The 27,912-nt window shown below is 34.1% G+C and overlaps 1 protein-coding gene across 4 annotated transcripts in view; it reads right to left on the reverse strand.

Annotated features, from left to right (window-relative positions):
* The window catches only part of LOC145267360 (arrestin domain-containing protein 3-like), a 388,568-nt gene that overhangs the window by 204,942 nt on the left and 155,714 nt on the right, over nucleotides 1-27,912 (reverse strand). The gene's annotated exons all lie outside the window — the stretch shown is intronic.

Consider the following 27,912-nt stretch of genomic DNA (forward strand, 5'->3'; position numbering starts at 1 on the left):
GAGGCCGTATCCATTCGGCTACCATTAGGACTATCCACTTATCTTGTGTTTCCTTTTTTAAAATTAAATATGTTTTTAACTCTTTTTCAAGATGTCTTTTAACATGTTTTATTAATCATTTGTTCATATTATAAGCTCTATTTCCTTTTCGGTTTTATTGAGCTTTTACATCTGGCTGAGTTTATTTTACTTGTAAATATAAACTCTTTAATATTTATAATATATTTTAAGTTTACCATTTTGATTACCTTGGTAAACTTATTGTAATTTTTATTCTTATATATATATATATATATATATATATATATATATATATATATATATATATATATATAACTACTTAATTTACTCACATAAAATTAATATACGGAAGTATAGATTTATGCGTAAACTTTAAGTATTTACTTCAAAAGTGCTCAATACGTAGGTAGAGCTAGTTAGTAAGTTATAAAATGTATATGGCGATTAAGCTACACTGAATATTCCACGCTTCATCCACTCTAGGACTAGTGGATGAAACGCGGAATATTCAGTGTAGCTTAATCGCTATATACATTTTATAACTTACTATATATGCATATATATATATATATATATATATATATATATATATATATATATATTATATATACTACAATTATAACCTTAGGCTTGACCTTCTTAAAAAATGGTATGCCCCATCCCTAGGTTAGAGACCATCATCATGTCAAGTTTGGTCATGATCGGTGCAGTGGTGTGTGCAGTAGGAAATTATATATACATAGGTTATGACCTTGATCTTTGATCTTTACATTCGAAAATGGTGTGGACCATCCCTAGGTGGGGAGACCATCATCATACCAAGTTTCATGGTCTGTGTTGTAGGAGAGTAGATATACATAGACTATGACCTTGACCTTAAGCTTGAAAAATGGTGTGCACCATCCCTAGGTGGGGTACTATCATCATGCCAGGTTTGACCAGTAGTGTGAGCTGTAGGATAGTTGTACACAGCCGAACGCTACTACTTTATATATATATATATATATATATATATATATATATATATATATATATATATATATATATATATAGATTGTTTAAACAAAAAAATAAGAACTCAAGAGATGGATTTATAGCAACAAAAAGTGTATTTCATCGTTAGTTACAATTGTTTCAAGACTGTTCGGACAAATTCAAGCATTATGTCGTTTGAAAATTTTCACAGGAACAGCCTTTCGTCCTGACGAAATATGATTATTTCGTAGCTTACAGTTTAAGCCATCTCTTTTTGGCTTAAAAATTATTGGTATATATAAGATTACTGAATTTTCAATTATATAAACCCAGTAGAATTCGGAATACTATAAACAAGACTATTTATGCAAGAGATTTGGTTTTCGAATCCTGAGATCAGATGTGTTTAATTGATGACCCCCAAATGAGGGCGAAACTCAAGTCTTGGACTGATTTGTTGGCTTTGATAGCTCATGTGAGCTGCGACGTTGTTTAAATTAAGCATGTACATATGTTTATATATTTATATCTATAGCATTCACTTCTAAACTAAGTAACCTCTTATTACAAATTTTGGAACACCTACGAGGCGTAAGAGTGGGTTATCTGGGCTATATTTAGTTTAAGTTAGTTTCATATGAAAATTCAGATGCTTCTGACCTTGCTGAAATTTTAACAATAGTTATTAATAAATATATCGCCAGTTTCTTTGAAGTGTTTTAAAGGAGTTCTAGGGGACATAATATAGGCACAACCTCCCATTTGAAAATTTAAATGTCAGATTTGCATTAACTTTGATCCAGAGTGATTACACATCAATTAAGTCAGATTGGCTGAATTGAAATTTCTTCTGAAGATCCCTTTAGCTAAAACCTTAAGATTTAGACATTTTCTAGAGTCAAAATCATGTAATGGATTTTAATCAAAATTGGACTAAGAATTCTAGACCTAAGGTTTAGCAGCATAAAGAAGTATAAAAGTGATGCAAAATTGTTCTGTTTGGGGAAATCATTTCAGGCATCTTAGAACATGTATTTTTCTAGTTTTATAATACATGTGTCCTCCCTATGAACAAAATGGTATAGTAGGTAAGATTCCCAAGCCTTGTCAGAAAAACTAGTCTAAGAGAAATAAAACTCTGTTATAACACCTATTTGGTCTCTACATAATCATCCATTAATAAAACCCGTGTATCGCTTTATTGCAGGTCATTATTTGTTTAATTTCGAAATTGTTTGATAATTTCAGACTCATCTCTCGGACTAACTAAAGCTTCTTTATTTTGATCTTCCTAGACATTAGTTATTTGTTTAGTGTCGTACAGCCATTCATCTTTAATTGCATTAGCTTCATCAACATATGGGTTAAAGTCATAAAATGTTCTTTTTATTTTATCATTATAAATTCAGGAACCATTACGAACAATGTGTAGAAAGTAAATTTTTTTATAAGTATAAAGTGGGTTTTTACTAGTTTTGTGTCGATTAATTGAAATTAGAATTAAAACATTTTGTGATAGTGGAATCGGAAAATTTGGTGCATTTTTTTCTAATGCCAAAAAACGATTCTTTTTATTTCTTTTCCTTTTTAGTTTAAAACTTAATTTTCTATTGCTGATACTAACGATGAAATGATGATGATGCATTGATTTTAAAACTAAAAGCTATAGTTCTGCCACCACAAAGTATTTTTATGCTTGCAAAAATATATGCACATATTACATGGGTATTTTTTTTTTTTAGTAATAAAAAAAAAAAAAACAACTTCATAAATGATATTAAAAAATTTACAAAATATCGGAATCAGTAATTTAGAACACAATTGGTAATTGTATCAGAATTGGAAAAATACTTGAATCGTCCCATCACTAGTTGCTACTGCAGGGCGTCTCAACTCAAGGATATAAAACGTCCATTACAGTATGTGGGAAAAGGTGCAATCGGCCAGAAGCAAGCAATTTCACTAGAATTATTATCAATGAAGATTGCATTAGCTTGAGAGAAACATAAAATAGAGATGGCGATACTGAGAAAAGCACATTTTCTTACATGAAAATTACTTTGCATTATATTTATTGTTGGTGGTCGTGGTCGTTGTGGAGAAGTAGTTCAATTCCCTTGCCTAGAACAGATTCTGCTAAATTTATCATTACTGCCTGTGTTTTTCACTTGGTGTGAAGATCAAGTTCAATATTGCAATGCAAAAGAGTGGAAGAGGCAAGAGACAAGTGAAATATATATTATGAGAAATGTTTTCCCTTGAGTCTGAGACCCTTGTTGTACATAACTATGCAGTTGGTTTAAATTCATGTTGTTACGAAAAGCTTTACTTTTTTTTTTAGGTTTTAGGTTTAGGGATGGGGAAGGGAGAGTGAGATTTTGGGGAGGAACAAGTTTTAGAAAAAAAAAAAGTTTTTAAGGAAAATCGTTTTTAAGGTAAGACTCAAATTAGGGTTTGGTTCATACTTTTTGTGAAGTTTGGATTGATTGATATTTTCTACATTGTCTGTAAAATACATACGATATTGCAAGGAAGTATTTGACAAAATGATGGCCCGCCTACGGAAGTCTGTTCTGATGATCTACTTTCCAGCTGACTACAATATGGTCTTCTTCAAGTCCAATCTGAATAAGTTCCTGTTGAGCCGTTTCCTTAAATAATCAAGTTATACCTAATTTCCCTGAGTAACGATTACTATGCTGTTGTGCCAATGACCATCGTACATTCATTAATCCTTATCCTCAAGTGGCCTGTGAGCCTTGATAAGTGATGACGCCCTTGTAGAAAAAAGCACCATGTTGACAGGAAATATAAATCTTATAGAATGGCAAAAAAGGAAAATTGGATAAAAGTATTGATGAAAATTAAAGAATGAGTGAAAATAAAAGAGTTACGATTTAGCATGTGCTAACTCAATACGCTAACAGAATAAGGTGTTCAAAAGCATAAATTCACAATAGAGATATTTTATTTATGTATATTTAAACATAGAAGTTTGCAAAGATATGTAAATATAGAATATTAAAAAAAAAAATAGCGCTCTTTATATGCGTGGTTGCCAAAAGAGCACTTTTAGCTAGCTGGTGCAATTACCCCAAAGTACGGTACATCTTAAAAATCGTAATAAAAACTTCCCCCCTCAATTACAAAAATTAAATTTGATTAAAAGTTATTAATAAAAGTAATGTTCGTTTCATATACTTTTAATTGTAGAAAAGTTTAGAGAGAAATGTTATAAGCATTCAACTGAATACGTTTAGTCATATGTAGGACTATGATGACAAGAGACTATTCTTTTCATTATTTTGACTCTTGAGTATATATCAGTTAATATCTTATGTTTTTAGATAGTGATGTGGTTCTCGATTGATTAACTGTGTCGGATATATACTCGAGAGTCCAAACAATGAAAATAATTAGTGTAAATCAGCAGATGACAGTAAAGGTATTCAAGCAATGTGTCTGTCACGTTTTTTACGTGTACGAATATATTCATAACAGTGTGGGTTGAAAATTGTAGCAGATCATGGGCCAGAGAAATTTAGTATAATATGAATTCTTTAATTTTTTTTTTTTTTTTGTCTCATTTATTGAAAGAAAAATCTGGCCTTATATGGGATCAAGGTGGATCCGATAAATTGAGAAAATCATTTGATTGGTCCAAAATATTGTTATTTGTTTTCATTTATTCATGTAGGTGCATAGGCAAAGCCCGTTGTGCAGAACCGATTTTAAGCATTTTTATTTCGGACATTGAAGAGTAAATTTTGCTGTTAATCAATCTGAAGTTATGTCTTTTTGTTTGTTTGTTTATGAATTGAAATCTTTTACAGTTCATTTTTGTTCTTTTTATTCTGTTGTAAACCCAACAACCAAAAAGAGGAAAAGCTTTATTTTTAATATCTAATATATGTAAAACAAATCATTTTTATATTTCCAGAGAGAAGAGTGCATTCCTTTGTTGCTCAGTAATGATTCATGGGAGATAACTCGAATATAGTTGAAGGGGAGTAACGCTTGTTTCAGCAGAGAAAGAGAAAAAGAGATGCAGAAAGTCTATTCATATCCAAAGGTAATTATAATCTACCTTCAGCAAAATATACTTATTGCTTTAATCAGCGCATAACCATATAAAACGGTTGCTTTTGGAATCTCTAGCAGCAAACATGTTCGATTATCGAGTTGAACTAAAAAAAAAAAAAACATTTGTTAACACAGGCTAAAATATAACAGCATCTCAACTTTCCAGAAAATTAAATAAACAAAGCAAGAAAAAAACATAAAACTTGAAAAGATTTTAATAAATAGAATTTAGATTTTATCTCCAACAAGAAATTGGAGCTTTTACGAAAATACGAAGTTCCAATTTTACATAAAGATCGATAAGAGTTTTTTTGTACAGAGTGAACTGCAAAACTCCACCAGAAAATGATCCATAGTTTATAATGATTCAAGTTTATGAAGAAGAGTAATTTCAAGAAAGATTAAAGTAAAATGCTTTAAAAATACTCTAGACAGTTCAAGAAAGGACAAAAATCAGTGGTGACTGTGCAAGATGCAAGATGTGTTACCATTAGCTTGATTATAAGAACAAACTCCTCCTTTACATTTTAAATGAATTGTATTCATACATACTTTTATAACATTCATAAATAAAGACTTACTTTCTCTTCTAGACGATTTGGCCACATACTGATCAATCAGTTTGAAGGGCGCATTGATTTCATCTCTACTCTGTACCAAGATGTAACTATTCTACACTTTCGAAGTAATAATTTCCAGGGTTAAATTTGATGCATGTTGCTACTCCAAAACACGGCACTCTGCTGTCAAAACTTCCTACTACAAATCCAACACTCTACTATCAAAATTTGCGACTCCAACATCCAAATTAAAAAATCAGCTTTTTATTCACAATAAGAAGCATTTTATTTGCATATCAGGTAACTAGATCACAAACAGCAGCCATTTATTTTTCTTTTCTTTTTGCCTGCCAACGAACACTACAAGCTGCATAAAAACAGGTTTATACCAATTTTTTTTTTAAAGCATTTAATTACAACTTCATCCCCTTTGTGAGCCACGGTTGGTCAGCAGAAAGAATCCTAAAAGCAACGAGGATATCCCTGCTCTTTCTTATTTCCCTGTCCATTGGATATACAAGCATGAATTATCTTCGCCTGAAGATAATTCATGCTATAACAGATTTCTGAGGCCAAAAGAACAAGAAAATAACTATCTTTTCACCTTGACGTAAAAACACCAACTAAAGAAAAATGGGTGAAAAAAGATGCAAAGGATTCTGATTGGATAAGGTATTAATCACTTTGCATGTGAGGATAATCTTGTTCAACAGAAAATGCATCCTAATCACATAGCTGCTACATTACCCTCTGCTTAGGCTTACAATGGATAAAATAAAACAAGATATGTGCAAACACGCTCCAAGAGAAAATTTTGATGTAGTCAACATCTAGACAAAAAACTCATATACAGTTGGCTCTGCAATGGCTCATGGAACAATGGATACTCCATGTAAGAGTGCCTGTGCATGGAATTGTGAAGCAAAGGTTGTGCAATCTCCAACCATACTTCTCCTGAGTCGACACTGCTTGATTCCAGCGGCAAGGAGAAGTTCGGGACGACTGGAAACAATGCCATGATAAGTGGAGAACACCTACAGCGCCTTGGTGTTCCCAAATGGTCACCCATCTCAGTACTGACCAGACTCAACAATGCAGTGACCTAAAAGGAATCGGTGTATCAGCATGATTATGCCGGATTCAATGTAACAGCATGTAGTTGCATACTCCACCAGACTAGATAAATTCTGATCCTGGAATCCGGTAAGTCCTAAGATCACTAAAAAGATATACTATAACATATTTAACAGGTCAATTGAGGATAGGAAAATGATTATTCTTTATTTCATTAACTCAATATTTGAGAGGTAAATGAGAATTTAATGGTACACTAGGATATCAGTGTATGTCATGTAGCAATCAAGTGTTGGCCCTAAAAAGATTTTGTTTTCTTTTTACAAACAGTAATCAAAGCCTATTCTTGAATTGCGATAAAACAAAGACACAAACTTGGTTGACCAGTATGGACTTGGTAGCAGACACCTACATGAAAAGATGTCATATTCCTCATCGAGACCTAGGATAAGAGGTGAGATAAAAGACCTTAACTCAATCTTATTTTTATAGTACATACATGCTAGTCGAGCCAACTTGTCTTACATTTGGATATTCCTAACTCTTTTAACTTCTTGTTTTGTGAAAACGTTGAATAAATTGATTTGAATTGTAGATACGTTTGTGTTTTAACTGAAACCGGGTGACATTTTTCTAGTGTTAGTACATTGTACCAACTAGTGTTGGGACGATTAATTGGAATCGGATTGAGAATCATAAAAATCGGAACATTTGAGGATATCGGAATCGGTATTGGAATCGAAAAAATTGGTGCCTATTTTCCGATGCTAAATCGATTCTTTTAATTGTATTTTTTTTATCGTATTTTGTTTAAAGTAAAATCTTCTATTGCTGGTAATATTGATAAAATAGTAAATATTTCTGGACATTTAAATACAAGTAAAGCTAAAATCGATAGATCATCCTCCACAAGTGTATTTTGACGTTTAGGAAAATATCTGCATATTTAACGTGTGTTTTTGCGAAAATCTGGGAAAATAACAATCATAGATAAATAATTAGAGATTAATAAAGAATCGGAATCGGTAATTGTATCAGAATCGGGAAAAATATTGGAATCGTCCCATCACTAGTACCAACCGGAAGTTAGTAACCGTGTATATTATGAATCAGACTCCTCGTAAATGTCCGATTTGGTATATGCCGAGTAGTGTTAAAAACGCTCAAAACCTGTTCAAATTATTGTTTTGTCTTTGTAGTATTTTAATAGTATTTTCAAGTTAAATTTAATTTTTACGATTTTTTTTTTGTTTATTAAATTGTTAGGTGAAAGTACAGAATAGTTACAAAACACTCTCTCCTCCCCATGTTAAGAATGGCTTTATAAATAATTATGTTATTTCAGCATGGTAACATAAATGCACAAGTACCTGCTATTGTTGGTCCGGTGATACCAGACATCTATAATATGAATCTCACCTGTTTGTTTCGACAGAGGTGACAGTACCGTTTTGAAGCTCGATATTTCAGACGACAAATATCGAAAAATTGGCGAAAAACATGAATTCCTTCACTCTCAACTGGGCACTTTTCTACAAGGAGGGGTCACTTTTTTCGCCAATATTTTTGAAAGTCATCCCTCTCTTTTCGATTGACTAGCCTTAATTTAAACCTTCATCATTTCCAGTTTGGCAATAGGCGCAACAACAAAGACGTCATGTTTTTTTTTTTTCACTTTTTTTCCTCTTTTTCAGTACGGGTTCGAGCCTGCCTGCCTACCACCACATTTTTTTTTGTCGCTCAACACACACCTCCAAACACCCGGATAACGCTGAGCACCCAGACTAGTTTACAATAAATCCAGTTCATAATATGCCACAATAACGACATCCGATTCATACAATGCATCAGAACCCTTTTTCTTTCTATCACGTAAGATCAGTAGGATTGATGTTGACCCAACTACATAATGGTCATCACACCATCACCATCCACAGACTGAAATTTATTTTGACCAAACACGATTATATTGTAGAAAGGATTATTGATTTTATAAACGATTCAATGGTTAGCATTTGAGAAGGTTACTTGATATGTGTGTAAAGTATTGACGAAGAAGGCCTAATTCTGTCTTTAGAGACAATGGGTACCCTCTGTAAGGGTGCTTGCACATATAATTGTGAAGCAAGGGTTGCACAATCACAAAGCATACTATTGCTGAGTCGGCATTGCTTGATTCTAGTGCCAAAGAGTAGTGTAAAGCGGATGGAAATAATGCAAGTGGAGAGCACATACAGCACCTGGTATTTTCAAAGGGTCACCCATTTTAGTACAGAGTAGGTTCAACATAGCTTAACTTCGGTGATCTCATGGAAATTGGGGTGTCAACGCGATTATGTCATGTCGAGTATTGTTATTGATCCATTGATTACATGTATTGTTCACAACAAAATCTCTCGGACACATCTAAAATAAAATGCTGTTACAGAAGAAAATCTCTATTATTATATGAAAAGAACTTTGTGTGTGTGTGTGTGTGTGTGTGTGTGTGTGTGTGTGTGCGCACGTGAGTTCGGTCCCTATGGTCACGAAAACAGCTGGGCCGACTTTTATGAAATTTTACACAGAGATACTTCATGTGTCTGGCAGCGTTATTAAAAGGTTTTGTATCGGAATGTCTTTGATAAGTATCAATAATCAATAATCAAAATAATCCGATGAAAGAAGGAACAAGCGATTTTGACCAAAGTTAACACCTTACACAGCCTAACATCACAAGTGAATTTAAGAAGTTTAATTACCATACATGCCAAAGAGCCCCGCATATAAAATCAACAGTAAGTTTTTATATGACAGCTGCGCGTTCAAATATTTCTGTTTGAAACACTATTGCACGATGACACTTGACTTTTTCATTTCAAACTTAAATTCAAGTCATTATCACCGCACAAGCTATAAGACTAGGTATATAAAATCAACAGTAGGTTCTCTGATATTACAGGGGCACGTTGGAAATGAATGTTTCTGTTTGGACCACAATTGAATCATGATACTTGACTTTTGCATTTTAAACTTAAATTCAAGCCATTATATATAAAAAATAATTTTGTGAAATCAACAGTAGGTTCTCTACATTGCAAGGTAGACTACAAAGTATTGTGGACTACATCACAGCGAGGAGGCATGGAAAGTTTCCTCCCAGTGCATTGCGATGGGTTCCCAACTAGAGCAGGCAATCAATCGATTTGATTGAAAAGTGATCGATTTTACCGATTTTGATAACAATAAAAATATGGGAGTGTGAAACATTCGTTGATAATCATTCAATCCCAGGCAATGTCGGGTCTCACTGCTAGCGCTTTTTTTCAATTTAAGCATGACATACTGACCAATAGGTGAATCCACTTTCGCCTCCTCTTCATAGTTTTTCTTTGGGTTATTTCGATAGCAGGCTTGTTTTGCTATTCGGACACATTTGTAGGAGAGTCTTGTCCAAAATGTTTGACCAGTTTCGTGATGGAGGTTGTTCTTCTGCCTTTGTTTCATGATGTTGATGTATCATCATGATGTTTGGATTCTGGGAACTCATCAGATATTTCCTTACAATCGTAGCAAAACGTTGATAGTCAATTTCTGAGAGATCTGTTTTATAATATCCTTCACTATACTATGTGAAACCTACAGCATTGGTCATAAAGTCTTGATCTTAGTCAGCCATTTTCATTCTCTTCTGATCAGAGTAAAGAAATCCTCTTTTTAGCAAGTCTACAAAGTCTTCCATACTCATATATTCATAAGTCAGGTCATTCAGAAAATACTTGCCGTATTCTCGTTTGGTTCATTCTTTAAGTTTTTCTTTCTTTTCTTTTTTTTTTGCAATGGAGGTCTTTGTGTATTTTTAGTGACTCTTTTTGCATGCTTGCAGACTAACGAAATGCTATTTTGAAAATTAAGTTTGACTGACTGACTGACTGACAGACCAAGCCTTGAATAGAAATTTATGGACGTATCTAAAAAAAAAAAAACTAATTAGTTTCATTTTCTCTTGCTTCTCCTCATCATCCTTTATTTTATTCGATGTGCACATTTTACAAATTGAAATGTGGTAGACCGAACAAGTGGACAGAGCCTTCTATAAAGATATTTGGACATCTCTAAAAAGAAATCATTTTGTATTAGATGTTTTCTTTTTTTTGTGTGTGTTCAGATTTTGTGGTCAGAGAATTAAGTAGCTTTGTCAACTACACGAGATATTGTTAGTTGTCATGGTAACCAGTGATGCGGGGACAAGGGAAAGGATAGAGATTAAATCTTCTTCCAGTTCTCATAGTAAGCATCATAATCCTCCCATCTTTTTTCTTTTTTGTCTCATCACAGTCCAGTGTCTAAAATGAGTTTTTGGTTCTTTGTGCGGAGAGCGAAGGAAGGAGGACGGATAAATTGTTAAATCACACAAAATTATTAGTATTATTAAGGTCCATAGCCACTTGTGGATAAGGCTTTATGAGACTGAAATGATTGCGAGCTGAAAGATGAGGAAAACTATGATAGCACTAACACTGGTCAATGGAATTACTGATAGGGCAATTTTTAACAAGTACTTGTCAACTTGGGATTTGAAGATAACCTAGTTGTAATCAGTGGGGAAGCAGTACTGTGAAAATGTGTTCCATAGTCGGGAATCTTTGCAAAGAAGCTCTATCCATGAAAATTCCACCTAACACTAGGTACATTGAAGGTGAAAAGAAAGTCTTTTTTTGGTAGAAAAATGAGTTCCTGCTGCAAATGTCTTACAAGGAAAAATCAAAGATTCCAGTTTTCATTATTGAATTTTTAGAAACATGCGACAACAAACTGCACTCCCACATCTGAGCCCATGTTGATTCCCATGCAACGCCTCTTAATCCATCTTTCCCAGTCCTTTTAACCTTTGTTTTTTTGGAGTTTTTTTTTTCGTTTTTTTCTTCTTCCGCCTACCTTATTTTACAATATTATTAACAAATCAAGGTTTGTATAATGTAACCCAATCCTGAAAATGACCTTCATCTAGATCCGATGTTGAAGACCTAAATTTGGTAGCTTTGTAGCGTCTAGAATCATCTGTTCGTTGCTTTTATTCCGAGGCCTATTCTGACCCATAGTGATAGTACGAATCAAAGTTTATATCTTTGGGTTACATAATGTCTAGCATTAACAGACTATTTACTTACCAAACATATGCCTAAAAAACAAATCTATCAATCTATATAATTATAAAACTCTGTAGACCTTGTTTGCTTGCTTGCATCTTGTCTTCAACGATCGAGCGATTGCATCTTTTAAAAGGGATGACAGGTATGTGTAACGGCATGGCTCAGAAACTAAGGAATGAAGGTGGAGAATTGTATATTTTCGTTTCGATTTTAATTGATGTCACCCAAGTCATATATTAGTTTTGATCTCACTACTATATATTAGGTTCAATATAATAATTGATTGAGAATTGTCTCTATAATAATAAATACGTAATATACATGAATTAAAATATTGTATTTAAAGTATTTTACGACTGGGCAACACCGGGTGGCATGCTAGTGTAATATAATAATTTTGTGGACCTTGTACGTCTGTTTCTTTGTCTCGGTGCACACTGATGACATCACCAAGGGATGATGTCATCCACTTAAACATAGTTGGAATTCTTTTTAACGTCATAAATAGGTGACGTCATCCACTAAAATAGGCTAACATGCGAAAAAATCCTTTACAAAATCATAAATGCTGAAGGTAAAATAACTTTTTTATGGAAATTGCTCCAGACAGGGCATTAAGCCACTTGACCTAAAAAGGTCGAAAGATGATCAAGTTGCATGATAACAGAAAGGTAGAGGAAGGTAGAGGAAGGTAAAATCACTTTAAAACAAGATAGCGTTTTTATGAAATCGTGTCTGACAAGGAATGAAGCCACTTGATGTAAAGAGCTAAAATACTACTTCAAGGTTAAATACTAGCCAAGGATAGGTGTTATAAGGATCGATTCTACCCCCAAACAGCAATTCTTCCCTGATTTGTCAGAAATATCGCTCATGGAATGTGAGGACTAAAGGACAAAATAATGGAAGCAAGAATAACAAGGCTACTGAAAGTAAATCGAAGCTTCATTTTCTCCTCTTCATGATATGGAAAGTATTCAAACTATTGAATGTGTTGTTCATTTATGTGAACATTAAGTATATGGATACTTTTGTTTGGTGGAAATGGTAACACTAGCAATCTTTTGTTTGTATATAGATCTCTCATTACTGTGACGTCAAGTGGCAAGAGCTGAAGTAATCTCAACCCCTTTTTATTTTTAGTATGACTTAAAGTGAACCTGACACGTTGTCAGCTATTCTAGCTGAAATCACTCTAAGCAGGTTGAACTGACTTCCTCCAAAGAAGAAATGTCAAGGGAATATTAAATTCACAAGCAACCCCCAGTCGCATATATATCTCAGTCAGGGAAGATGACGACGTTAGGTTTTTGCAGTTCTTGCTGGGAGGTGTTGACGTCTTCCTACATACAGCGCCTGGTATTCCAAAATGATCACACATCTGGTACTGACCAGGCTCGACGTTGCTTAACTTCAGTAATCTAACCAGAACCGGTGCGTCAATGTGATTATGCCGTATATGAACCAGGTATGTTGGATGAGTGACGCAGAGTACACTTAAACTGGATTATTAAAACAATAGTTACATAATATTTTTACTGTCTAGCAAAGCAATAAAAAAAAATTAAGAACCATAAAACGTGTTTGCGTGGTTACTATAACAAAATCGATCAGGCTCCTGTGAGACAAATTAAATATGGTTACTTTAAAAAATAACACGACTGCAATGTTGTATATTGATGATCAAAATCTTTTGATAAGAAGCTGACAATACTTTGGAATTTTTTAGATAAGGATTGTTTTATTCAGAGTACTGTTCTCATCTTGGTTGGTATTTTCACTACGTTTCAGCTGTGACAGACTCTGATTTTTTTTTTTTTTTACAAAGGAGTCACCACTTATCAAGGCCCCAGGGCCACTCGAGGATAAGGATTAATGAGTGTACAGTAGTCAATGGGACAATATCATAGTAATAGTTAGTAGTGGAAATTTGGTAAATTGGAATACTTAAGGGGACAACTTATCAAAAACTTGTTTATGTCGGACTTGAAGACAACCATATTGTAATCAGCTGGAAAGCATAGAAACAGAAGAGAATTCCACGGGCGTACAGTTCTAAGAAAGAAACTTTGCTCATGGAATCTATGTGTAGGTTTAGACACAGATAAATAGTGGGGAAATTATTGAAAGTGGTTTCAGCCAGACGAGTGTTTTTGTGAAAGTTTAAACTTGAACATCTTTATGTTTTTCTTTTTTTAAGAAATTGCTCCAGACAAAGCATGAGACCACTTAATGTAAGGTGCAGACAGGTTAGACACAATGTCAGATGTAGGTTTTGTGAAAGCATTTTTGTGGAATTAACTGAACTCCAATTTGGCGCACCAAGTTTTCAATCTATGTCTTTAACCAGTTAGCCACTGTGACCTGTTATGGTGATTAAAAAAAAAAAAGGAACGTTAACCAAATTTTAAGAAAAAACATTCTAGTAGACTTTTTTTTTGTTGTTTACTATTATTTTAGATATTCAGTTATTTTCATCGATTCAATCAATGGCCTGAGAGACGCAGTGTTGTTAATTATAAGGGGCTATCAGAAGCAGAAATCGCAAACATCCTTATTTCTATTGTTAGGGTATCACTTAGGGCTGCTTCCTGAGATTTCAAATTTTGCAATTTATGAAAAATAAATAAGACAAAAAGGATAAAATAAAAATGGAAGAATTCATTCAAACAAAGGTCGTGAATAATTTGTTAGAGGAACATAAAGTTATAATTCAATAAAATTTAATCTTCTTCTTTCTTGTGTATATAATAATTATCTTGTATATAATAAAAGAGACGCAATTTTTCCCCTCTGAACGAAACTACCTTAGATGGCACATAAAAATTACTATGTTTACGTCATTAACCATTACGTTATCTAGCTATAAGCCACAATTACATACACATTATTTCGTAATATTAATAACTTACATTTAGTCCAATGAGCGCCATGACCATCATCGTTCTAACTTAAAGAGGAAGTAGCTCAAATCTCACCCTTACGTCATCGACTACTCTTACAACACTATTCTACACCGAGTTCTTTAATAATTTTTCCTACTTTTCCTGGGTGTTAACCGTAATTAACTGACTACAGATTTCCTACACAAACGCATACTCTTACCCCTTACATCTGACACAAATAATGATTTCTCCTTTTTAAATATCCAGCGCTGCCGATTGGATGAGAAGTATTCATTCTACAATTAAAAATTCGGTCATTCCATCAAATAAATGAACAGTTATCAACTATTAAACACGCCGCTATTTTCGGTATGTGCACGATAATCTTACGTTTTATTAATTATTCATAGAATTGTTCCACGTGGAAACTCTGACCTTATATTATTTATTTGTGAAAATATTACACTAACAAAACGTAAATCATTAACGACACATTATACCCAGCTACGCGATAAAACTCCTGTATATTCACTCGGAGGGAGGGAAAGTTACAGATAGAGAGATACAGAGAGTGGGAGTGAGAGAGACAGAGAGGAATAAGCCGTTTTAATTTTTACCTGAGTTGAAATCAGTATTTTTGATTGTAAAGTAAAAATAATTTTGTTGGATAAATCTCTGTGTGGTGTACCACTGCATTGTTTTTTTTTCCAAAGAATAAAATTGAATAAAGTTTATTTTTACAATAATGTTTCTAGCGTTATAAATCAAAATCATACAATGGGTATGAAGTTGGCTTTATTTTTTTCTTAAACGAAACTGATTTTGCTTTTTTTTTCTGGATAATTTTTTCTAAATAATAAAATTGAATACATTTTATTTTTACACGAATGTTTAGACATGTCTAGTGAATAAACATAATACATATACGAAAAAAAAACACGTTTATTATGTCTAAAAAATCAAATTTATGTAAGGGGATGAAGTTTCGTTTAATAAACATAAGCCAACTGCATCCCTGTAGTATATTTTTAATTTTTTTTTTTTTTATACAAGTGTTTTTTTTTTTTTTTTGGAGGGGTGGGGGGTCATATATATATTTATGTTTAGTCGCTAGATAAATACATACACACTCTTGTAACAATAAACTTTATTCAATTTTATTCTTTAGAGAAAATAAATCAGCGGTACGCCACACAGAGATTTATCAAAAAATTAGTTTTGTTTTACAATCGAAAATATCGACTTTAGCTCCGTTGTTGGATTATAAAAATAATAAACATGATTTTTCATATATAATTATATATTTATTCGCTAGATAAAAATGTAAAAACAAGTTTTTCTGTAGAAAGTTGTTTTCATGACAAAATGAAATTTGGCGCACGTACTTATTTGTCAGAGTTTTCTTTTATTTATTTATTTATATTTCGTTATTTAATGACTTCAGTTACAGTGGCAGATACTCATAAAAAAGGATCCATAATTATATTTTATTTTCGTAAGACATAACGATATAGTAATTCACCTTTACTAAAATATTATATATATATATATATATATATATATATATATATATATATATATATATATATATGAGATAAAACAATCGTTTCCTTTTGTTTTTTTTTTGTGTTTTTAATGTTTCACTAACTTTACATGAGTATAATTTAATCACGTTATTATTGCACATGTGACGTTGTGTTTTTTTGTTTGTTTATTCATGCATGCAAAGTTACGTGTGTATTTTTCTTACAACATACTCAAGCGTAGTATAAACACACCCAACCTCCCCATGTTAAGAACAGCTTTCGAAATAAACACACCCAGCCTCCCTGTGTTACGAACGGCTTCCGAGGTTGGGGGCTGTTTATTCCGAAAACCGTTCTTAATATGGGGAGGTTGGGGTTGTTTATAATACGTGGCCACAATGATACTCTGCCTTTTCTTTTATTTTTACTATTAAAATCTTTCCTTTACTTTTTTTTCCTTACTATTTTTAACGTCTGTTCGCTTGCGTTTCTTTTTGCTCAATCGGTATAATCCGGCGGTTTCCGTCGTTCGCCGGGCGTTGCCCACCGAGAATCACAGAAAAACCGACTTAAAACTGCAAACGTACCGAAGTTTGACAATGAGTACCTTTTTTTTTTTTTTCAATATTAAAAACGTTGAACAATACAAAGTACACTTTTGGGTGCTTATGTATTTTTTCGTACCGTGCTGAAATAATATTGTTTATGAGATGTGTGTTGAGTAAAAAAAAAAAAATTTTTTAAAAGTGGTAGTAGGCAGGCTCAACCCGCACCATGAGAAAAAGATCGTGAAAAAACAAAAAATATGTGACGTCTTTGCCGTTGCTTCCATCACCAAACCGGAAGTGACGAAGGTTTAAATTAAGGTTAGTCAATCGAAAAGAGGGGGATGACTTTCGAAAATATCGGCGAAAAAAGCAACACCTTCTTGTAGAAAACTGTCCAGTTGAGGGCGAAAAAATTAATGTTTTTAGCCAATTTTTCGATATTTGTCGTCCAAAAGGTCGAGCTTCAAAATGATACCAATCTCGTGAAAATCCATCGCCTCTGTCGAAAGCTTTAGGCATACATACATACATACATACATACATACATACATGATGGCAGCAAACTCGTCCTTGAGTATTGCCATTACTTAATACATCTCTGGCTCAAATGAGGCAGACATGAGCGCCACAAGCAGCATGTGCCAGATGGTAACTTCTATGAACCTTCTACAGTCCTGCACATCTGATGACCGGTCCAGGCTGTCATGCTCTGAACACCTGCCGGGCCAAACCCTGGAAGTTCTAGAGCCTTTATTGCCATTGACGCCCCCTATCCACATCAGTCCTCGTTGTGTGTCCCTTTGCCGTTTTAAGCTACAGCCAGCCAGTCTTTTCGTTATCGAGATACACACTGATGGTAAAATGTGTATTCCATCACATATCAAGTAATGCAATGCAACAAATTACACATGACGTTTTATCTACTGTTTTATCCATACTGTATTGCACTTACATCTTAACCCTCCTGTCATCTAAAATATACAGAGGTTAGGCACAACTCTTAGTTCAATTTTTAATACTTACTTCTACTGTAACGTTATCTTATACCTAAGCTAACATATAAATAAAATAAAATAAAGAAAAATCCTCAAACCACATTAACTCCTACCAAGCCTGCATACAAACTTAGTTGCTTACACTGCATGAGCTCTACTCACCCCCTTTATGCAGTAACAATGAAATAGCAATATCCCTAAATCACTTTGAGGAGTGTAACTATTCAGCAGATATATAACCTCTACAAACTAACCATATATCTATTTACCTAATTATACATGACTCGAAACTTACTGTTTTATCCGTACTATATTGCACTCACATCTCAACCCTCCTGTTATCTAAAATATAGTTTGGGCACAACTCATAGTTCAATTCTTAATACCTACTCATACTGTAACGTTATCCTAGACCTAAGCTAACATAAATAAAATATAAAAAAATATAAAAGGAAAGCCTCAAACCACATTATCTCCTTTCAAACAAGCCTTCTTACAATCATAGTTGCTTACACTACATGAGCTCTACTCACCCCCTTTATCCAGTAAAATGAAATAGCAATGTCCCTAAATCACTTTGAGCAGATATATAACCTCTACAAACTAACCCAGTAACATTAAATAACCACGCGGGGTTGCAGAAATACCTGGATTAGAATCCAGGCGTGGAGCAAACCCTCTCAGTGCTGACGGACCCAGTAAATCTTTCCAGATCATCCGTCTAGGAGAAGGAAAACTCTGAAACTAAACCAAAGGGGAAGGAGGCCTCTTCAGTCTTGGATGACAACCTTCCTAGAGCTGGTGACTCAAACAAATTACCGGTTTGCAAACCTAAACTGCTTAAGGAGTAGATAGGCTCTGTCTATCGCCGAGCTTCCATACTCCTTCTGTGCCTATTAGTCCGGCGTAGAGACGATATCACAGTGATTCGACAGAAACACACAGTGGTAGATCTTGTTTCTTGTTTAGGGCAATGAACGCCGTTTTCCCCACTCCCAACACATCCCACCCCTCAAAACTGGGCACTTGGGAGTGCTTGAGTACCACATATGCCTGTGCAATTAGATTGGGTTGACCTTCTTCTGATGGGTTGAGAGCACCAGATTGACAGTTCCTGGCTGCTGTTTCTGACTGGTAATACAGGTGTCCTAACTCTTTGGTAGCACTTACAACGGTTGCTCCATCAACAGTTGTATAATATCGGGATGTTTGTAGTGCCATGTCGCGCATGGAAAGGGACCCTGCACTTATTCCTGGTGGGCTTTGCTGAGACCACAATCCTAGTTGAAGAAAGGTCAGCTGATGGTCTACTTGTGTTGCATATGTGATACTCTGCATAACCTCTTGTTCAGCTCCCCCTTACCTAAACTGAAACTCTTTAAAAAATATGATGACAGTACAATCTAAAAATAAGCTTAAACCAGGCTTAAGGTCAAATAAATCCAACTTGCCTCCTCCCTTGAGGCTTGCATTCACGAACATCCGTGGGCTTAGAACTAATTTAGCTGATGTAGAAGCATTTCTCCTAACAAATACCCCCGATATCTTAGCACTAAGTGAGACTAACCTACACTCCTCCATCCCCTCTAACTACTTTAACATGACTGGATATCTCCCACTCTGCCATAAGGACTCTGACAGACATATGCACGGACTTGGAGTTTACATTCGTAATACCCTTCCCTTGACTAGAGAAACAAACCTAGAATCGGACGATCAAGCCTTTATGTGCTTTAGACTTAACATGCAACACAACATTAGCTACTTTTATTTTCTCTACCGCTCTCCCTCGACCCAGGACTGCACCATAATAAACAAAGTCTCCGACAGCATAGACACAGCACTCTCCCTCGACAAGTACATGTATTTGGTGAGTTTACAAACACAGTGGGCAGCACAACACATAGCTTCTCTATATCTCACTCCCTATCGCAAATGGTTACATTCCCAACCCGTTTCCCTGATCAGCAAAAACAATATGCATCAATTCTAGATCTGTTTTTGACCACAGTTCCCGATGATTGTATAACGAATACTGACAGTCCACTTGGGAACGCTGATCATGCAGTGATAATGGTTGAAATCGCCCTAAACTCTAGAGCCAAAACTGAGGAGCCAGTGCTCAAAACAATGAGATATTATAAAAAGGTTGACTGGGAAGCCATCAGAGATCTTATCAGAGATGCCCCATGGGAAAATATTTTTTCGCTTCCTGCTAAACAATGCGCAAATGAGACCACTGAATGGTTCAAAATTGCAATTGACGCACATCTCCCCATGCGGAAATTTTATAGCAAGCCCCACTCTCCCCAATGGTTTACTTCAGCTTGCGCAACTGCCATTGCTCAAAGGCAGCATGCATACCGCAGATTTAACCAACATAAGTTCAGTTCAAACATAGAAGCTAGAAGTAACGTTAAGAAAGAAATAGCAACAGCTAAAAGAGAATTTACTGAAACCACTAAAAAACGCATCCAAGCACAGCAATTAGGAACTTGTGACTTTAGGAAAATCTACAACAGTGTAGTAAATAATGGGCAATCAACAATTCCCCCACTAACCAAAAATCACAAGGTTGTTTGCTCAGCAACCGACAAGGCTAACATGTTTGCCAGTCGGTTTGCCTCAAACTCCACACTGGACTCTCTCAACCACCCTCTACCTGACTTTCCTATGTGGACAGACACCACGCTAGACGATCTGAAAATCACCCCTACTCAGGTGCATGCTATCATAAAAAACCTTGACACTTCAAAAGCACGTGGACCTGATCTCATCGCAGCTGTGCTATTAAAAAAGTGCTCAGCTGAAGTAGCTCCAGTTCTCTCCAAACTCTACAACAAATACCTTAATGAATCTTGCTTTCTGGGCTGTTGGAAAACTGTTTCTATGGTACCAGTATTCAAGAATTCTGGCAAAAGAAGGGACCCATTAAATTATCGCCCCATTAGCCTCCTCCCACTTTTTTCAAAAATATTTGAGACCTTAATTAACCATACTCTAGTCCATCACCTTACAGATGTTAAACTTCTGACTGACAAACAATATGGATTTAGACAAGCCTGTTCAACAGCAGACATCCTAACTGTAAGCTCTGAGCGTATATACAATTCACTGGACAAAGCGGGGGAGGGCAGAGCGGTAGCTCTAGATATATCTAAGGCTTTTGACAGGGTATGGCATAAGGGTCTCCTCAGGAAAATTAGATCATATGGTATCACTGGTAGAATACTAAACATAATTAAATCCTTCTTAGATAAGAGAAAAATCCAGGTTGTCCTCGACGGTCGTACAACTAAACAATATGATATAAATGCGGGAATGCCCCAAGAATCTATCCTTGGACATCTGTTGTTCCTAATATTCATAAATGACCACCCTGACAAAATTGCTACTGAGATGGGTATATATGCTGATGACACCACACTCTATAACAGGCACGACAGGAAAACAAATGAACACATATCTAAAGAAATGGCAGAAACACTAGAGGATGACCTCCGATCCTAACGTTCACAGGAAATATGAGTTGGAACAATTACATTGAGAACATTGCCAGGGCCGCTGCACAGAAGGTGGGTTCTCTCTACCGTGCTAGAAAGCTACTAACGTCTGAAAGTATCCTGTACCTCTATAAGGCCACCATTCGCCCATGTATGGAGTATTGCTGTCATATTTGGGCTGGTGCATCTGCTACTAGTCTCTCGCTCCTAGACAAGGTTCAAAAGAGAGTCGCCAATCTGATAGGCCCTGAACTGGCATCTAAACTTTAGCCCCTGTCCCATCGACGAAATGTTGCATCCCGCTGCATGTTCTACAAGTATTTTAATGGAGAATGCTCTGACGAACTGCAAGCACTTGTGCCCCAACGACGTAAACACCCTCGACAAACCCGACAGGCAGCTAAAGCTCACCCCTACACTGTAGAGATCCCTAGATGTAAAAGATATTTCTACTCCAGTAGTTTCTTCCCCAGAACCGCTAGACTTTGGAATTCCATTCCAGGTCCCTGCTTCCCCAACTGTACTGACGTGCAGAAGTTCAAATGTAACGTGAACAGACATCTTGCTGCCCAAATCCCAACATAGTACCCCAGTAAATGTTTCCCCTGATAGTAGCCCCCTACACCAAAGTGGCAATGTGCCTTGTTTGGGGCGAAAATGTAATTAAAAAAATGCCTGTGCTTGAAGCTTTTTATAGTGAGGAAAGACTTAGCACCGAGACAATCGCACTCTCTAAACAACTGCCACATTGAACCAAAAAGAAGAGCAAGTCAACATCATTGGATGCAGCAGTCGCCGCAGGTTTTATATCAGGGTTTTCCTTCTCCTATAAAGGTTACCTTCAACACGGCTTAGGAAGCCCTCTCCACCCACATACATACATACATACATACATACATACATACATACATGTGAGATTTATATAATAGATTAGAATTTTCAAATAAATTAAAGCATGTATTTTTGTCTTGTTTCTGGAATGATTGAAAGTGGGTATTATATGAAAATGAATGAGTTTTTTTTTCAACAAACTTTTTAATGAACAGTGTCTCCAAGAAAACTCTGAAATGAAAGTTTTATTATATGAAAATATACGACAACAAAAATGAAGTTTATTCTTTAAATTAAACTTTCGAAAGAAATAAAAAATAATCGGGGTTGTTTTACAATCCACAGAGGTACAAAAAGTTATCCAAAAACAAAACAAATATATAACAAATAAATGTTATCAAAGGCAAGATAAGTTATTTTTCTACCTGAATGGATAAGTTTTTAGTGTTTTTTTTTCTTCTTTTTTTTTATTTCATGTAAAATATTTATTCTGTCTGAAAAGAAAAAAGTAGTGTTGAGCGCTACATAAGAACAAGAAAAAATGGTCGCAATGTCTCTTTATGTCTTTAAAGTCTCGATAATGACTTCAAAGATATAACGAGACATCGCAGCCATTTTTCTTTGATCTCACGTAGCGCCTAACATTACTTGTTTTTCGAACCGAATAAACATTCAAAAATAAACAACAACACTAAAAGCTTATCTAGTTATGTAGAAAAGTAACTTCTCTTGCCTTTGGTAACGTTTATTTGTTATATATTTGCTTTTTTTTTTTACAACTTTTTCGTGCGTCTGTGGGTTGTAAAACAAACTCAAACAATCATTAAAATGTATAACTAGTTTGGAACAGTTATTATTGGAATTGTCTCACCCTGTTCCGAGTGGAAATCTTCAAAAATGAAAAGAAAAATTCTTATCAAAAACCACAATGCACAGGTATCGATAAATAAAACACGATTTTGTTGATTAATTTTCCAAACACGAAACAGAATTTCCAATGGAAAACGCAGAGTTAGATAACGTTTTTTGTTTTGTTTTATTTTATTTTTTATTTTTTTTACTTGTACAGATTAATCAAGACATTAAAAAAATGAAAATATCGAAAAAAAAAAGTTATATTGTACGTATCCGTTTTGGACTGAAGATCTTCGGAAAAAAAATTCACTTAATTTGATCGAGTAGATTTTTTTTTTTTTTTTTCAGCGGAAAAACATTTTTATGACAGCGCGTTGAAGGTAGCTATCTTTGAATTTCTTGAAACCTCCACAGGGAGATAATTCAGTTTAAAGCGCCGAGACTCCTTTCTCATCTTTAATACTAGACTTTCTTCCTGAAAAATCAAACTTTTTGCTCGGTATCATAACAAATTGTTTTGGTTTTTTTTCGATGTAAAAAAAAAAAAAAACTACTTGATGAAATTAAGTGAATTTTTTTTTCAGAGAACTTCATTCCATAACGGATGCGTACAATATGACATTTTTTCGATATTTTAATTTTTTCATATCTTGATTAAACTGTACAAGTACCTTTTTTTTTTGTCTTAATAAGACTTGATCCAAACATGCGATCAAATAAGTTTGTTTCTACCTACGTTCTACGAGCAAGCGGATAACTATGACCAAAATGAACTGGCTAGACATTAAAAAAAATACACGTCTACAAATCACTTGCTTCTAAGAGTAAAGAGTACAAGATGACTAATTATTTGGAAATTTTCTTCTTGTTTTTTTTTGTTTTTTTTTTTGTTTTTGTTTTTTTTTTTTAACGACGAGATTCCAAAAGCTGATGGAAGAAGAAGCCATGCAAAATGAAGAACATCATCTACATCGGGCTAAACAAGATTCAATTAAGAGAGAGATCGAGAGAGCTAGAGAGAAACTCAAACAGATGAGCGCAACGCAACACATGACGCACTAAAGAGAATTGGACATGTGTGCTTTCAAGTTGAACAATTCTACTCATCGAAATAAACACGCGGTGTTTGTGTATTACTGATCTTTCAAAACAATGCTTTTCAGGTGAAAACATTATTACATACTTAAGTGGCATGCCCAAGTTAATATAAATTCCAAAGATTAAAAAATGATCCAGGAGAAAAATAATTACAAATAAACATAGAATTTATCAAACTATTGAGCTTTATTGTATGTTTTAATGTGGACAAATTCAGTATGACAAACTAACTTGTCTCCATTAACTTAAGGGTCCGCCATTTGTAAACAGAGAATCCCAGAACGTAATTGTCGATGATTTTTTGTTAAAAACACATCTACCACGTCTTTTATTGGATCATTTTTCATAACTTTGGAAATTCATACGCACGAAGTTCGACATGACATGTTAAATACGCAATAATGTTTTCACCAGAAATGCGTGGGTTTAAAAAATCACCAACCTACACAAACAACAAACATGTTAAACATAGCCGAGATGAAGCAAAACATTTACCAGTTAAGACGATAATCGGGATCATTCCACCAAGCAGACAACATTGGATTTCAGACTCAACATTAAAGAGAGGACACGTTTGTATTTTAAGCTTCCAACGTAACTATAACTCTTGATGGATTAAAGGGAGACAACTGGAAAATATTTTTTTCATACGTCATTCTCGAAATTTAATATATAGATTGGTTGTTTGGTTATTTTGTTTTATGGCATATCAACACTTTTCAGGTTATTTAATGCCGAATCCAGTAATTTTGGAAAAAGGTTTTGTACATCAAGTTTTTTTTTATATCGTCAAATATTTAATTATGGTATTTGGTTTGTTTATTTTATGGCATATCGATTCTTTTCGGGTTGTTTAATGCCGAATCCAGTAAATTTTGTGAATATTTCAAGTTTTTTATATCTTCACATATTTATTCATGGTGTTTTTTTTTAACGGCATATCAACCCTTTTGTGGTTGTTTAATGTTAGATCCAGTAATTTTGAAAAAAAAAATCATACTCCAAGTTCTTTATATCTGCAAATACGTTTTCGTGACGTTTGGTTTAGTTGTTTTGTTGGGGAAAATTTGTTGTTTTTGTTTTAGATTTTGCAGAACATGATTGCGTTTTACAAAGGGGGAAAAAGATAACATCAATGTTAATGCATTTTAGGTGGGGAAGCCAGTATCCTCAGACAGTCTGATCTGTCAGCATCAGTTTGATTTGCAGAAGATTAGTGCTAATAGGATATATATATATATCAATATGACAATTGATGTATGTTAGAGACAACTGTTGTAATTTCTTGTTATATGATATGTCTATGTATATCATTCAAACACTACCGTGTTTAAATATATGGTTAAGTGGCAGTTTTAGTCATTTAGAACTGCTTTAGAGCTTCACCGCTCACTCATTTTTCGATCAAATTTCAAACAATTTATTACAGTTTATAGATCACCTTCTCATCCATATTGTGAACAAATTTTCAAATGATGAATTCACTGGTGTTCAAAATTGTAAAAAAAATTGTAAGAAGGTGAGCGACATTTTTTATGACTGGTTTCCATAGCAACGACATCGCTTCATTAATTACTGTTCCTACCAATTCATCGCTCTTGCAAAAAGAGAAGTAATAAGTGAAACAGAGAGAATGAAAGGGAGATAATTGAGGGGGATTTTATTGAAAGCAGACGAGTGCCATACATTGTTATTTTTACATATGCGTATGTTATGTTTATGGGGCAAAAAAATAAGACTGAAATTAAACAAAGAACAAATGAATTTACTGGAAGCCTGGAAAAATCAGGGATTACAATAGAAAAATGGGAGCATGAAAAATAATATGGTTAAGCTTAAACATGGAAAAGGGAAGGACTAGTTGTTTAAACTGGAAGAGAAAAGGACAAGATATTCTAGTAAAAAATGTAATAAATTTATATCTTCAAATATTGCAGCATTGAGATTTTTTTTAAATTCAATTTATAACATTACATAATCAATTCTTAATGCTGCAATATTTTAAGTTATAAATTCATCATACTTTTACTAGAATATTTTTCCTTTTCTTTTCCAGTTTTAACAACTAGTTCTGTACTTTTCCATGTTTAAGCTTAACTATATTACTTTTTATGCTCGCATTTTTCTATTGTAATGTCTATGTATATACACGTATGAATGAGTAATACGTGTCCTGCTTGTATTGTTTCCTTATGAATTCTGCTTCCATTATCTTTAGAGACGATGAATAAACTACACTTGTTTTATGTCCTCGTTTTGGGGAAGTTATCGTGCAGTATTTTTTAAGTGTAAAGCTTCAAGCACACGGAGAAGGTTACTGACATTAAAAAACAATTAAATTAAAGTATTTTTAACGAATATTGCTAATAAACAAATACACTAACTTCAATTTTTACACTGGTGCTTCTTCTGATTAACCTTTATCTCTAAAAAGAAAAATTGCACATAAGCTTCATGTACTTACCTGTTAGGTTAAAAAACAGTACACCAGAATTAATGCAATTTCCTCCAGTATTTTTGTTTTGTAAAATTAAAATTTAGAAAGTCATTCTTAATATGGGAAAGGAGCAGCTTTGTTAACTCTTAAATTGAAATTGAATTTTGAAGTTTGAGATATGTCCCTTGACAACTGATCTTAACGAAGACCGAAAATGTCTGCCGAGCGATTTCAATGATAAAGTTTTTTGGTAAATTTTTACTTTAACTGCAACTCAACACTCACCTTTAAATTGACGACTTTAATAGTTTTCGAGTCTGCTGAAAACGAATATCAAATTCAAATTTGGAGCAAACAAGTAATTTTCTAGATATTATGACATTTTTTTCAATGTATTCCTTAATGAATATCAGTCACCGTTGCCATTCTTAACACGAGGGAGGGAGGTGTTTTGTAACACGCATGTGCATCAGTACTTGTTTAGTTGGGGAAAACATGACCGCCAGTGAAAACATAAGGGATTACATTGGATAATAGAGGTCTTATTATCCAGAAAACTACTGGTCTGTCCTAAATGTAAATGTGATATTCGTTTTCAGCATATCCGAAAACCTTTAAAAATCATCAATTTAACGGTGAATGTTGAGTTGCAGTAAAAAAAAAATACTATGCTACATTCCAGTAGTAATTTTATTTGCATATTACATTAAAGAAAATCTATTAGCTTCATGTTATTAATTGTTTGTTACAATAAGATTGCTTTAATTATTCTATTTAGAAATATTATTTAAAGTTGATTTATTTCATGTATTTTTAATTTAATTTATATTCAACTTAATTATTTTAAATTATTATTAGCGGACAACAGCTGCCTTTAAAAACCGAAGGAAGTTTATTTATTTAAGTTGTGAGAGTTATTTCCCGTTCAATTTTCATAGATGAAAATGGATGTTTTATGCTTTCGTAAATATAACATGTGGACAACTTTCAGGAAAATCATCAGAAGTTAGGATACTTGGTGTATCTTAGATAGTATGTGACTGAACCCTCCACCCTCCAATATGTTTCAACCTGGCAATGCCGGATATATATATATATATATATATATATATATATATATATATATATATATATATATGTGTGTGTGTGTGTGTGTGTGTGTGATGTGAAGTGATATACAAATTACCATTAACATATGAAGCGATGCTCTTTGTGTAAACAAATTGAGCTTAGGTATTTGGACAATGTCAAAACATTGTTAATTCACTGCCCTCATAGCAGCAGCCATATAGTGCACTAGTTAGAAACTCCAACTGTCGTTTGGGCGATCGGATTTCGATCCTTGTCTAGCCGCACTGATGAGCTGTGAAACAGCGAAACAGTACTGTA

This window comes from Euprymna scolopes, chromosome 4 (assembly GCF_053919585.1).
Source record: "Euprymna scolopes isolate OS-2025 chromosome 4, ASM5391958v1, whole genome shotgun sequence".
Taxonomy (NCBI): domain Eukaryota; kingdom Metazoa; phylum Mollusca; class Cephalopoda; order Sepiida; family Sepiolidae; genus Euprymna; species Euprymna scolopes.